Source organism: Artemia sp. Qi Xiang Cuo, chromosome 8 (genome assembly GCF_049724085.1).
Source record: "Artemia sp. Qi Xiang Cuo chromosome 8, ASM4972408v1, whole genome shotgun sequence".
In the NCBI taxonomy this organism is placed as follows: domain Eukaryota; kingdom Metazoa; phylum Arthropoda; class Branchiopoda; order Anostraca; family Artemiidae; genus Artemia; species Artemia sp. Qi Xiang Cuo.
Genome location: NC_142801.1, coordinates 27,607,873 through 27,621,310, shown reverse-complemented (window position 1 = coordinate 27,621,310; position 13,438 = coordinate 27,607,873). Strand labels below are relative to the sequence as shown.

At 36.6% G+C, this 13,438-nt stretch overlaps 1 protein-coding gene across 2 annotated transcripts in view; it reads right to left on the bottom strand.

Moving 5' to 3' along the window:
• Girdin (protein girdin) overlaps window positions 1–10,985 on the bottom strand; it is a 245,079-nt gene extending 234,094 nt beyond the window's left edge. Inside the window, exon 1 of one of the 2 annotated variants that reach the window (XM_089093322.1) lies at window positions 10,811–10,985. The gene's annotated coding sequence lies outside the window, so the exon portion shown is untranslated. The remainder of the gene's footprint in view (window positions 1–10,810) is intronic. The other variant, XM_089093323.1, reaches the window with a different exon arrangement.
• Window positions 10,986–13,438: the final 2,453 nt, after the last annotated feature.

Below are 13,438 nucleotides of genomic sequence, written 5' to 3'. Positions count from 1 at the left end.
GGGGGGGGTGATGAAATTTGTGAAAAAAAATAAAAAATTTTTCTTCTAATAACTGGTGGAATAGATGTGATGTTTCAGGGGCGGATCCAGGATTTTTTTAGGGGGGGGGGGGGGGGCAAAATAGGTTGATCCGATAAACTTACGTTAGGAGCTAGTTTGATTAATTCAAACTTGCGTTAAATTAGGTAAATTACACTACTTTAGGCTACGTTAGGGGGGGAGCCCCCCCTCTGGATCCGCCACTGGATGGTTTATCATTTTTTCTTCACGTCGTGATATTTATTTTCTCAGATTGTAGTTCCTTTGTGACTTGAAAAGGCTAATTACATGTTTTGGGGGAGAGCCGAGATAAGAGCTAGTTTCGTTTTCAATCAATGTTTTCGCGTGAAATGGGCAGACCTTTCCTGAACTGTAAAGAATAAACACCTTTAAGAATAAATAATTTAACTTGCTAATCGTTGTAAATTCGTTCTTTGTCTTTCTTTCCATTCTTAAACCAATGTTATATTTACCTTTTGCATTATTACAGCCCACTATATATACATTTATATAAATTTATATGCAGTGTTACAGCCATATCAATTATTCTCCTTTCCTTTTTTATTCTTTAATAATAATTTCTGGTCGTTTTGAGTTTGAGTTATTGTAGGCTTCTATTTCTACTGATATTAAGTTTAATATGGCCTTTACTTTTCTTTATAAAAACTTTCTTTTTCGTAAAGTTTTCGTAGTATATATATATATATATATATATATATATATATATATATATATATATATATATATATATATATATATATATATAAATAAAAGTTCAAATAGGGATAAAATCCTTTTAATAGACAGTGATGATAGAAATTCACAAAAATACCAGATATTTCGGTCACATATACAGTGACCGTCATCAGAGTTTTACTACTGATGACGGTCACTGTATATGTGACCGAAATATCTGGTATTTTTGTGAATTTCTATCATCACTGTCTATTAAAAGGATTTTATCTCTATTTGAACTTTTATTTATCGTCATGGAAAGGCAGTGTGGTCTCCGAAATTATCTATATATATATATATATATATATATATATATATATATATATATATATATATATATATATATATATATATATATATATATATATATATATATATATATATATATATATATATATATATATATATATATATATATATATATATATATATATATATATATATATATATATATATACATATATAATATATATATATATGTATATATACATATATAATATATATATATATATATATATATATATATATATATATATATATATATATATATATATATATATATATATATATATATATATATATATATATATATATATATATATATATATATATATATATATATGTATGTATGCATAATAATTTAATTACCCACGATCTACAAAAAGATTGTAGTGGAGCCCAACAAAAAAAAATAAAAATAAAGATACGAAACTCAAACAAATGCAGGTGAAAAACGACGTCTCATCAATCTGACTTTGAACACTGAATTGTCCCGAATGGTCGACCATTGCTTGGATGGCTCCGGAAGTCCATATTTTTCCAGTCGAGAATTCCGGTATCACTTGGATATATACAGTAAAAATTTTGCATACTTATAGTAGCAGTAGCGATTATAGTAGCGATTCGGCACTCCCGACCCGTAAGCACGTTTATTGGCGGTGGTTGTTTGCTTGACGATGGATTGCCTGGTTTTACCGATCGTTTCTGCAATCATGATACCCAGATATCGTAGCTCAGACACTGCAGGGACTGCATGTTTGCCAAGGGTCACAGGTTCACTTTTATGTGCGTTGAAGGTTAAAAACTCGCACTTCTCTATATTGATAGAGAGCCCAATAGAAAGAAAGTCACTGTGGAGTCGACTCAGGTTATCTTGTAAGTCAGCTTTCGATCTACTGAGCAGAAGGACGTCGTCAGCGTATGCAAGGTAAGACAGGTCGGTACCCTGAAGTAGAAGGGAGGGCGAGATGTGGTCCAGAATCTTGGAAATCGCATGTTTGAAAATGAGAAGACTAAGAACGCTCCCTTGCCACACGCCTCTTTTGATTTTGGAGGGATCTGATGTTCTATCTTTCCATTTGGCAGAAACTACTGAATTTTCGTACCAGAATTTCAATGTTTTCACTATGCTCGCACTTACACTACTCAGCAGTAGAGCATTCATTGCTTGTATGTGGTTGACGCTGTCGAACGCTTTTGAAATATCTATAGTACACATATAGAGGTGCGACTTGTTTCTCTCTGAGTCCAGAAGTACGTTAGCAATAAGGCGATGAACCTCTGGACAACCGAGACCTTTCTGGAATCCAAGTTGATTATCCCCGAAATCTCCAGTATCCATTTCGGAGAAGATCACATACTCAAACACTTTGCTCAGGATGCAAGAGACTGTTATGGGTCTGTAAGATTTACAGTCATTGGGATCTTTTCCTTTCTTGGCGATACAAGTGATGACTCCTTTCAGGAAACTGTTTGGTACAAAACCACTGGTGATGCACATCTGGAAGATAAGCTGAAGGCGGGAATACAAACTTTCAGGTAAGTGCTTGAGATGTTTTGTTGTGAGACCGTCGCCATCTGTCCCATTTTTTCCTTTGGAAAGTGCCTTTTTGACCGCGATTTTGATCTTTTCCAGGGATATGGGAACAACACAGCGCTGTTCCGAGAAGCGTGCAAACCAGCTGGTGACTTCCTTTTCATACTGGTTGGTTGTGGCAAGATTCTCGTCTCCGTATACTGAAGTATAGTAAGAGTGCCAGTCATGCAGTGTCAGGGAAGTATTAGGTGCACGGTCGTCTGGTCTAATTAGACTTCGCCATGATTTCTTGTTCTCAGTGAACTGTTGCCTGATAATACGGAATTTTTTCATCTCAGCTTTGTATTTACGTTTTGTACTCCGTTTCAGCTCGAATACAGTCCCGCGTAACGGTCTTCCGCAAGCAATCCAAAGGATTAGCCCCAATTTAGCACGTCGTTTAGCCATCTGGAGTTCGATGGATTCGGACCACATCGGTTTCTCTGTCCCAATTTTGACTCTTCTTGTAGGAACCGCTTTCGATTCAGCAGCTTTCAGAGCGTGGATAACTTGATGATAGTAAGTGTTGAAATCAATAGAGGCTGCCATGTTGGAAGGCCCAGTACAGAGTAGATGAAACGGAACTTTTATGCAACTAAGCACCGGAGCAACATTGGCAATATATAGGGCGATATTACACTTATGCCAGTTTTGCTTGTAGACCCACCTTCTGGAACTGACGCTATTAGTGCTCTGTGCTGAACGCAGGTGGAACGAAATTCCGGCATGGTCACTAATCGGATCGTCAGTACACACTGTAACTCGGAGACCAGGGATGGATGTGGACGAAAGTACATGGTCAATATTTGACGTATGACCACTAGTATGGGTGTACATAAAATCCAGGGACTTCGGCCAGATATTGTAAGAGACTGGGAGGCAGTTTAGAAAGATATCAGACAGTATATGGTCCATGGTAGGGTTACAGTTTAGGTTACCAGATTTTAACCACTTAATCCAACTACGCTCAATACACTCTAAATATCGTCCAAGGGCATCTGCTACTTTTGAGAATTTCGTTAGAGACAGCATTGTTGTAGTTAGTGGGCATGTATACATTGATGAACTCGATTCCCTCAGCAGAGATACATACTAGATTACTGCTTCTAATCGACGGCTTAGCCAATAGTTCCTTCCTAGCGTATATTGCCAGGCCTCCGGACGGACGCCCTGCCGTTGATATTGCGGGATGTATGAAGACATCGTGAGACCGGGATCTGTTTAGGAAGTTTGAATTCAGTCCAGAAATCATATGCTCCTGGATAAACATTACGTCATAAATCTGGAGAAGATCGTCTGTGGCCTTTTCTTTATTGCGACAACCATTGATGTTCAGACTTGAGCTTTAAGAGACCTATTCATTGTTTACTCTTGTTTTTCAGAATCTCTCTTAATTTAGGGCATGTTAGGCTGAAGCAGATATGAGATCCTTCGCAAGAAACGCATTTGGGTTCCTTGTTGCATAGCGTGTCTTTGTTACTAGTGTGAGGTCCAGCAGATCTAGAGCATATGGGACTGTTCTTGCAGTTTTCAATGAGATGGTTGTAGCTTTGACATCTGAAAAATCTTCTTGGGGCCTCCTTGTACTTCGTTACCCGGAAAAAGTCGTATCCAAGCTTGATTCCGTTAGACATGGCAAAGTTCATGGTCAGTTTATTTTTGAAAGTCAGTCTGACTGTTTCGCTTTTGTCCAAAGCGGAGAGCGTCCTCTACAAGGCCAGGATTATGCTTTACCAGTTCATTAGCATCCACATCAACAGAAAGTCCTCTTATTAGGCCAAACGATTTTTCTTCCCTCAGTTTGCACTTTATGCTGTTTTGGCTGCCACTTGGCAATTTTGCGGAAAGGACGCTAGGGGCCTCACTATAAAAAGCTTTGGCTTTTACAACGTCACCGAATTTGACTTGAAGCTTATTATTTCTCAGTTGCCTGACCCCTTGTATACCATCTTCAGACTGCAGTTGACCAAATGTTTGTAGTCTAGTCAGGGGGTCCATACATGGAGCGTCTTCGGCGATTACAGTACAAATCGGTTGCTCGTTGTTTGCTGCTGCTGTAGCGCCAATGTCTGGGGAGGCAGTCAATTTAACACCAGTCATATACTGCTTGACCACGGACATAGAGCTCTTCAGATCCCGTATTTCTCCTAGCAGGATAGAGAAATTGCTCTCGGGGACCTGTGGGACTTGGGAAGGATGAGTGATGACAAAAGTTGGAAGTCGGATGTTGTTCTGGTCGCATTCAGCTAGAAAATCCAGGATTTCTGATGTCGCTGAATCTTTTGTTCTGCTTGTTTATCAAACTTCAACTGCCTTTTGCAGCTAATACTGAGATCCCTGACGAAATAAACAATGGATACCACAACATCACCAATGAAACACCATTATGCTACTGTTTTTGCTAAATAATAACACCATATGACATTTCCTCTGGTTAATGAACATCCAATTTGAAGTACACCCATTGCACATTTAAGACTTCCAGTAGAACAACCACATCAACGGGAACGAATTACCACAATCAGGCTTTATACCATCTCCAAACATTTTAGTTGTGCTATGTTAGATTGCCAGAGGCAAATCATTAATAAATAGAGAGAACAAAAGTGGAGCCAAGCACCTAGTCTGCAGGATTCCACTCAAACCATTACACTCCTCAGATAGCATCTCGCCATTCTTAGCTTTCTGCAGCCTATCTATTTGGTAATCCATAATTCAAGCAAGAGTTTTACATCCAATAAAATCCAATAATTTTAGTAATTTTTTTTCAACAGCAGATGCATTGAAACCTAGTCAAATGCCATACAAAAGTTAATATAAATCCAATTAAACTTTTGAGCTGAGTCAACTTTTTTCTGGAAATCATTATTTGTACTTCCATTAAGATGTGTATAAAAAGACATACTTTTTCAAAAACCATCCTGTACTTTATGCTGTATATAACTTTTTCAAAATAATTTTAGGCCGAATGGACAAATGCTCTGTAGATTTTTTACAGTTTTTTTTTTTTCAATTTAAACCCCCCTTTCCCCTCTTCCTGCCTATATCCAAAAGTTTGCTCATTTGCATTGTTCTGTTTTTACTTATTTTTCATCAAAACTGTTTATAATACCATTTCAAGTCAGTATGAAAAACAAATCAGCAACATTTGTGAATAGTCTAAGGATAAGCAGGTATTAGGGGGAAGGTAGTGTCATAGATGTTCTCTGAAAATTTAATCAATAAAAAATGTTTTGAATGTAATGAAATAATAGTTTTATCATTTTAGCATTCAGATCAGAAGAGGGGATAACCTGCACTGCTACCATCATTTGTACAGCAGATCTATTTCTAAAAATTTCCCTCTTATAACACACAAAGTATTTGTGTGGTACAGTATTTGGGGGGTAAAGTATTTTGACAGTTTGAAGTCAGAAAACAATTCTTACCTCATAACATGCAGAATAATTGTATCTAACATATTTTACATGCAGACCTGCTACACTTTACCCTCCCCCTAATGTGCAAACATATAGCCCAAATTTGTTTCTAAAGTAACAAAGAAACGATTTTGTTCTTGAGTTTTACAGTTTATAAACTTGAGTGAGTGGCATATAGCACACAAGAACCAGAATTTTTTATGGAGAGAGGGCCAGATTTCCCGGTAGTATTTAAAAATGATCAGAGCTTAAATAAAAAAAAGCAAGTGACACAAGTGCTGGAATTTTTCATGGAGAAAAAGCTGGATTTCCCTATATTATTTAAAAAATGATCAGAAATTAAATTAAAAAAAAAACAACAAGTTTTTTTCAAATGAAAGTAAGGGGCAACATCAAAACTTAAAACAAACAATTATGTATATGAAAGTAGTTACCCCTTCCACAAGACCTTGCTATTTACACTTAAGTTTTAACTTTTTGTCCTAATTCTTTAAGAATGATTCCTGAAACACTATGGCCACTTATTTAGAATAATAAGCTTTGTTTTCAAATTCTAAAAAAAAACACTTTAGCGTAAAGAGAGAGGTCTTGAGGAGAAGGCAACCCTTTCATACACATAATAATTTCTGTTTGTTTTAAGTTTTGGTGTTGCTCCTTACTTTCAGTTGAAAAAACTTGTTTTTGAAATTTATTTTCTGATAAAAATCTCTCCATAAAAATTCCAGTACTTGTGCAAATAAATATGAACTAAGAATATTCCATCTATTCTGTCACTTGTCTTTGTCTTGTCTCATGCTAAGCTGAAGGAAACTGGTTTGTTCTTGAATTTTACACAGTATAAACCTGAGTGAGGGGCATACAATACACAATTACCAAAATTCCTTCCCCCTATGGAAAAAAAAGCTCAAATAAAACTATCAAATTTGGAAAGCCTTATTTTCCATGGGGGGAGAGGGTATTTTCCAGGGTGTAAACACGGGGGGGGGGGTTAAATACCTAGAACCAAATTTACCTATGCTATGATACCATATATCCCTAATTTTACTGACCTGGGCATTAAAATCCTCTCATAACAATGTCATATTTCTACCTGGGTACTGCCTGTTTGTTTCTGTAGCAGCAAGTAAAATTCATCTGAGTTACTACTGCAGTTATCAGTCGGTTCTCCGGGGGCATAAACTACTATAACTGATGCTCTGCACTTTTTAGTCATAGAAATAGCCACTAGCATTGTAATATTATCTTCCAAACCTTAACAAGAGATATCAGCTTCCTTATTCATAATGAGCCCTACTCCTCTCCTATGCACCCTATCCTTTCTGCCTGAGTAAATAAATTATAATTGTCTAATTTCATATTTCCTATCCTAGGGATATGGGTTTTTGAAACTCCTAATTAGTCAAGTTTAAAGTTTTTGGATTCATCAGTCAAAATGTTGATATGATATTTGTCCTTTAACATTGAAAGTTGCTATTTTCATATTCTTTAAATCCTTGAAATCTTTATAATCTCAGGAAAAGCAATGGTTCCAGAACCAGTACAGAATTGGGACTAACACATCTTCCCAACTCTACATGAAGGGCTTGAGCCAGCTTAATACCAGACAATAAGAAGTTCCTGGGACCTCCAGCATGAATAGAGACTTTGTGTAATCTTGGGCCAATCTTGGTCACATCATGGTTTTCCACACCTGATGATGCTCTTTCATCAATAAGAGCAAAAATCCTGCACAAGCAATCTCAAGCCTATTATCTTCAACTAATTATATATTTATGCCTACAAACATTATGCTACTATAGGGAATCAGCTCATAACAGATAATGTAGCTAAGAAGATGTTTTTCAGTCCAAGAAAGCCCACCAAAACAGATCAAACCCAGAAGAATTATCCATTACTCAGAATCCACAGCAAACAATATGTTGTTTACAATGTTATAATTCCCTTATGGAGAGTCACTCCTCAAGTTCACCCTGCAGTGTTGTTAGTAGTGACAGTTTTGATAAACTTGGAAAACTTGTGAAGGGTCTACCCTGATAACACTATGAGGTCATACAAGCAGGATTTCCCTATTAGGGATAGGAATAGGAGCTTATGGCAGAGCAGCTATCCCAAACCATCTTACAGCACAGAACAACTCCAACCTTTTACACCCAGTCTATCCTTGTCAGGGCATTTTGAAAATATACTTTTAGGTGGTAAACTTTTCAGTAAATTTTTAGGTGGCACTATAATTTAGCTAAGATGAAAGTGAAAATGTTGTTTGATTCCTTTTTTATGCTCTTTCATAATTCAATAATTACTTCTGGGGCTAATTGCATCTTGAGCCTTTAAAGGGGCCCAAAGGTATTTTATATGGATTCTGAATGAGCATAAAAAAAAGCATCAAATGATGTTTTCACTTTCATCCTAGCTAAATTATATGGCCCACTGCAAAGTTACTATGAAATTTACCCACCCCCTAATGTGCAAATATATACTCTGAATTGTCAACAGCAAAGTTTCGAATGTCATTAAAGTTTGGAAAATAAAAGTTTGGAAATTAAAAGTTTTGAATGTCATTAAAATTTCGGAACCAAGGGAACTTTGACTGGAAACTAATCCAATTGCATTGATTCATGGTCCTAATTTTGTTTTGATTTTTTACATGAGAAACCAGAACTCTTTTTAAGAAAGTTCTTTATCCATTTAATTAAACAAACAAACAGTTAAAACAAAATATAACATTATAATAAAGTAAATACTATAGTTTTTCATTGGTAAATTTCCTTTTGGCACTATAATTTAGCTAAGATGAAAGTGAAAATGTCATTTGATGCCTTTTTTATGCTCTTTCATAATTCAATAATTGCTTGAATGGGAATATACCCTGAATTGTTGATGGCAAAGTTTAGAATTGCAAAATTCAGCACTATTTTTGTTGATGGCATTTGAAAAACTTGACAGTTTATATTTGAGTTGCCTAATAAGTGATGTTTGAATTGTTGTAAAAAAGTATTTTTGGAATATATTACTCTTGAACAACTTGTTTATAAACTAGTGATGTTTTTAACCACTTTTCAATAACTTAACTAGTGTGGATAACTTGTCTTTGTGGTTACAAAAATGAAATACCTTTGGGGCCCCTTTAAGGGCTCAAGATGCAACTAGCCCCAGAAGCAATTATTAAGTTACAAAAGAGCATAAAAAGGCATCAAATGACATTTTCACTTTCATCTTAGCTAAATCATAGTGCTACCTAGAAATTTACCATTTCCTTTATAGTCTAGGCCCTAATCTAGACCTAGGCTATAATGTAAGAACTCCAAAAACACCTTCCCATGTTATATTTCAAGCCCTGGATTCATTCCTCAAACTTCATTCACCTAGGCTAACTCAACTAATTTTCAAGATATCAAATAGCCCCTAATCTGGACTTTTAACTTCATTGTTTAGCTAGCAGGTTAGTCTAATCAAGAAAAGAAAAAATTTAAAGTCTAAAATGAGACTAAATCCCCTCCCCTCTGTTTCCACAAGCCTACTGCTGGGAAAATGCTAGGTAATTAATTGGTAAAATTCTACTCCACTTATTCTCCCTCTAGAGGGTCCTTAAATTTGCATACATGACAGATCTATAACTAGGCCTACTGAAATTTTTATAGAACAACATTCTACCTTAATTTTCAGTCATCAGTTTATTTTTATCTGGCTTTAGTTCTGAAAATGTAGTTCCTGTTCTTTGAGTAAAATTTTAAGCCATATCAATGCTTTTTTTGGTAAAGTTCTACCAAATCATATTATTGAGTTAGGAATAAAGTGAATACAATATTTGATGCCTTTTTTTATGCTGATTACAAATATAATAATCATTTCTATTGGAAATGAATTTCAGCCCCCCCCCCCATATATACCTAACCTAACCCTGAATTGGCATATATCGAGGGGGGGGGGCTGAAATTCATTTCCAATAGAAATGATTATTATATTCATAATCAGCATAACAAAAGGCATTGAAAGGTGTATTCAATTTAGTCCTAATTCAAGAATATGATTTGGGAGAACTTTACCTTTCTTTTCAAAATTTTTGAAATTAATTTGCATGTCTTTGAAACCTTATAAATTGGGATTGAGCAAAGTTGACAAGCTGAAAACAATTTTGTTGTACTTTATTTAAGCAGAAGATCTATTTTCCAAGGTTTCACTTTTATAATACACATATTTTTAAAATTGAAATTTTGACAAAACAACATTTAACCTTAATTTTCAGTTATAAGATTCTTTTTCTCTGGCTTTAGTTCTGAAAATGCAATTCCTGTTATTTGAGTAGTATTTTAAGCCATATCAATGTTAATTTTCAAAATTTAGGAAATGTATTTGCATATTTTAAAACTCTATAAATCAGGATTGAGCAAAGTTGTGAGGCTGAAAACAATTTTGTTGGACTTCATTTTAAGCAGAAGATCTATTTTAAAAGGTTTCAATTTTATAACACACAGATTTTTAAAGGTCATCAAAGGTCAGGACCCTCTAGAGGGAGAAGGAGTGGAGGTAGGTACTTCAAAATACCTTCCCGGGACATACTTTAGCCTGTAGATCTATCCCTGAAAGTTTCATTTTCCTAACCAAACTCCTTTCCAAGATAGCCAAAAGTAGCTAAAGTACAATTTTACCGGAATCTCATATGTCATGGCCTGTAGCCTATTACTCAAAACTATGAACCCAGTTTTGCATAGCCTAGCCTATAACTTTTGCCTAGCCTACCATCCTGAAATGGAAAATAGCCTACCTTATAAAATGGAATCGGTGCTTCTTATTTTTCGATCATATATTCATTGCATTGTTCAGAGTCAATTCCAGATTTATATTTACTGTATGACTTATTCATGCACCAAAGCTATCCTTATCCTTCAAACAAAACAAAACAAACTGACACTGACCAGTGTTGCCAGATGGTTGACACAAGATCGCGCAGCCAGAGAAGCGAAAATACGCCTTCGGCGCATTTTCGCGTCTTCTGCCAATTTTTGTATAGGAAACCAAAGCTCCAAGCTCCCAATAGCTGCCGCTTTGTCTTCTCAAAGTATGTGACGTGGGAGAACTCTTTCGAAAATGCAAGTTCGGACGATAAGAGGAACCGAGTCAAAGAAAAAAAATAAAAAAACACGGCCGCCGTTATTACTGCTTTTCAGCACATTTGTTCGGGGGGAGCACACCACAATCCGGACAGTTGTTAGAGGTTTCTGCAAACCTACGACGTCATTACAAGTCTATATCTACTAACCGTAGAGACAGAGAAGGCCTCTTTCTTATAGCTCGATTTTTAGGTCTGAAAGGTCAACAGCCAATGAGAGATTCAAAGGAAAATTTAAATGTACACACGTGAGCCCATAGTCTATTTAACAAATCCAATCTTCTAGCAGCACCAGTAGCTTATAATGATCTTTTCCCACTAATATATTGTGCTGTAAACAGAGTTTTTACATCTATTTTTTATTTAAACATTATTTGCTATGGACTAGCCATCGAGATCAGCTATCAACTGCAAGAACACAAAAAGAAAACAAGAAAGTGAGCTTTTTAGAACGCAGAAAACCCTTCCTCTATATCACACAGAACTTCCTGATAACTGTCGTCTTCATCTTCGTCTTCTTCAGGTGACTCTAGGATATCATTATACATATCACTTGTAAATCGGTTTAACATAGCAGGCGTGGGATCAAGATCCTTGCAGCACTTGCTTTGGCAATTCAGCCAAAGTCGAATGGTCACAACAGAGTTCAGCATCTTCAGCTGCATCCTGTTTCGAATTTTGTGTTTTACCACATTCATGACCGAAAACACTTGCTCGACTACGGCGTTGCTGATTGGCATGCTAAGAACTGAAAGTGCTGCTTGGGCAATATCGAAGAAAGGCTTTTGATTCAACATGTCTTTGTAGTCACCAACACCGAACCAGAACACTTCCGAACTCACCGGCAACTCCCCTTTGAATATTTTGACCCAGTCGACCTGAAGCAAATTTCGCCACTGATTTTCTAGTGGACTCAATTCACGCTCTTTAAGAAGGGAAAGTGGCAGCTCTTGGAAGTGTGGCCTCGTAATGCCGTTGAACTTATTTGTGGAGAGAAGACTTCGATTTTCTTTAAGAGGGCGAGATTAGGGGGCAACCTTTTCAGTGCCTCGGAAGCTACTACTTTCAGGAAGTTATGGCAGCGCCGAAGGATTTCATCCTTTTCAGAAATCGACTTTGACTATTTATCAAGGGCAGTTTGGAATTCGTATCCAAAGTCAACTTCGCTAACCGGCAGGTAAATCGATTTGAGGCCAGATTCGAGACTGACTTCAATTGATACACTATTTCTCCGCAGGAATCGCCTTAGTAAGGTAAGCTTAAATGACTCGAGCTCTTGTAGAAGGTAAAAATGGTCAGCGGAAGTCTTTTGGAATAGCAAGTTGGTCTTCTGAAACTCCTTCAGAATCGGCTTCAAAAACAGCAAGTACAATTTACTTGCTTCGTCTTTATACATGTCGTTCAGAACTCTGGCCGCATAGCACCGTTCAGTGAGGCTAGCTCGCTCAAAATGTGAAGATAGTTCTAGTTAAGAACTTAGCACCGTTTCTACTGCCCCATATCGTGAAAGCCCAATTTTTTCTTTTTTTCTAAATGCTGAACCATTATTTTTCTCCTTACAAATCAATATGGTTGCTGCACATCTACTAAAGGGAACCACTGTCACTTACTCTATTTAAAAATTAAGATAGGGGCACTGCCAGTCTAGTACACTAGCCCTTTTCCAAGCACCATGCACAAACCTCTGTACATGCTCAAACCCCATAGCATACTAATACATTTTCTCATATAGGGTATATGTAAAAGCTGAGTAGGGTACACGCATAATTCTATCTCTACTCTCATATCTACAGTACTTACTTACTAGCTGGCATGGTGGATAGTTGTAACCAAAAGTGCCCCTTCTCCTCACATTTATTTTGAGACCTTATACAATGTAAACAAACTCTATTTGCAAAAACAGTTATGAACAAATAACAAAGCCCATCTATTTTTCTCATGGTGCAGTGTGGTTTATCTGGGGTGCTTGGAAAAGGGCTGGCCTGCTAGACTGAGGAAAACACATGGGAAATGGAAGGGGCTTCCTATTGATTTCATCACTATCAACACTGCATTACAGAGACCACGCCGACCTAAAGAATGAAAAAAAACAACCTAGAAATGACATCATGTTCAAAGGGGGCTTCTATACTGTACAATTAACAATGCTGCTAACTACAGTGTGCTTACCAACTCGCTCAAGTGTAGGTGTCCTATCAGGTGGCAGCAATTTTCTCATTTCAGCTTTGTGCTTCATCCCTTCTGCATGGCGCTTGAGATCAGCCAAGTGAGCCCTCAGGGTGG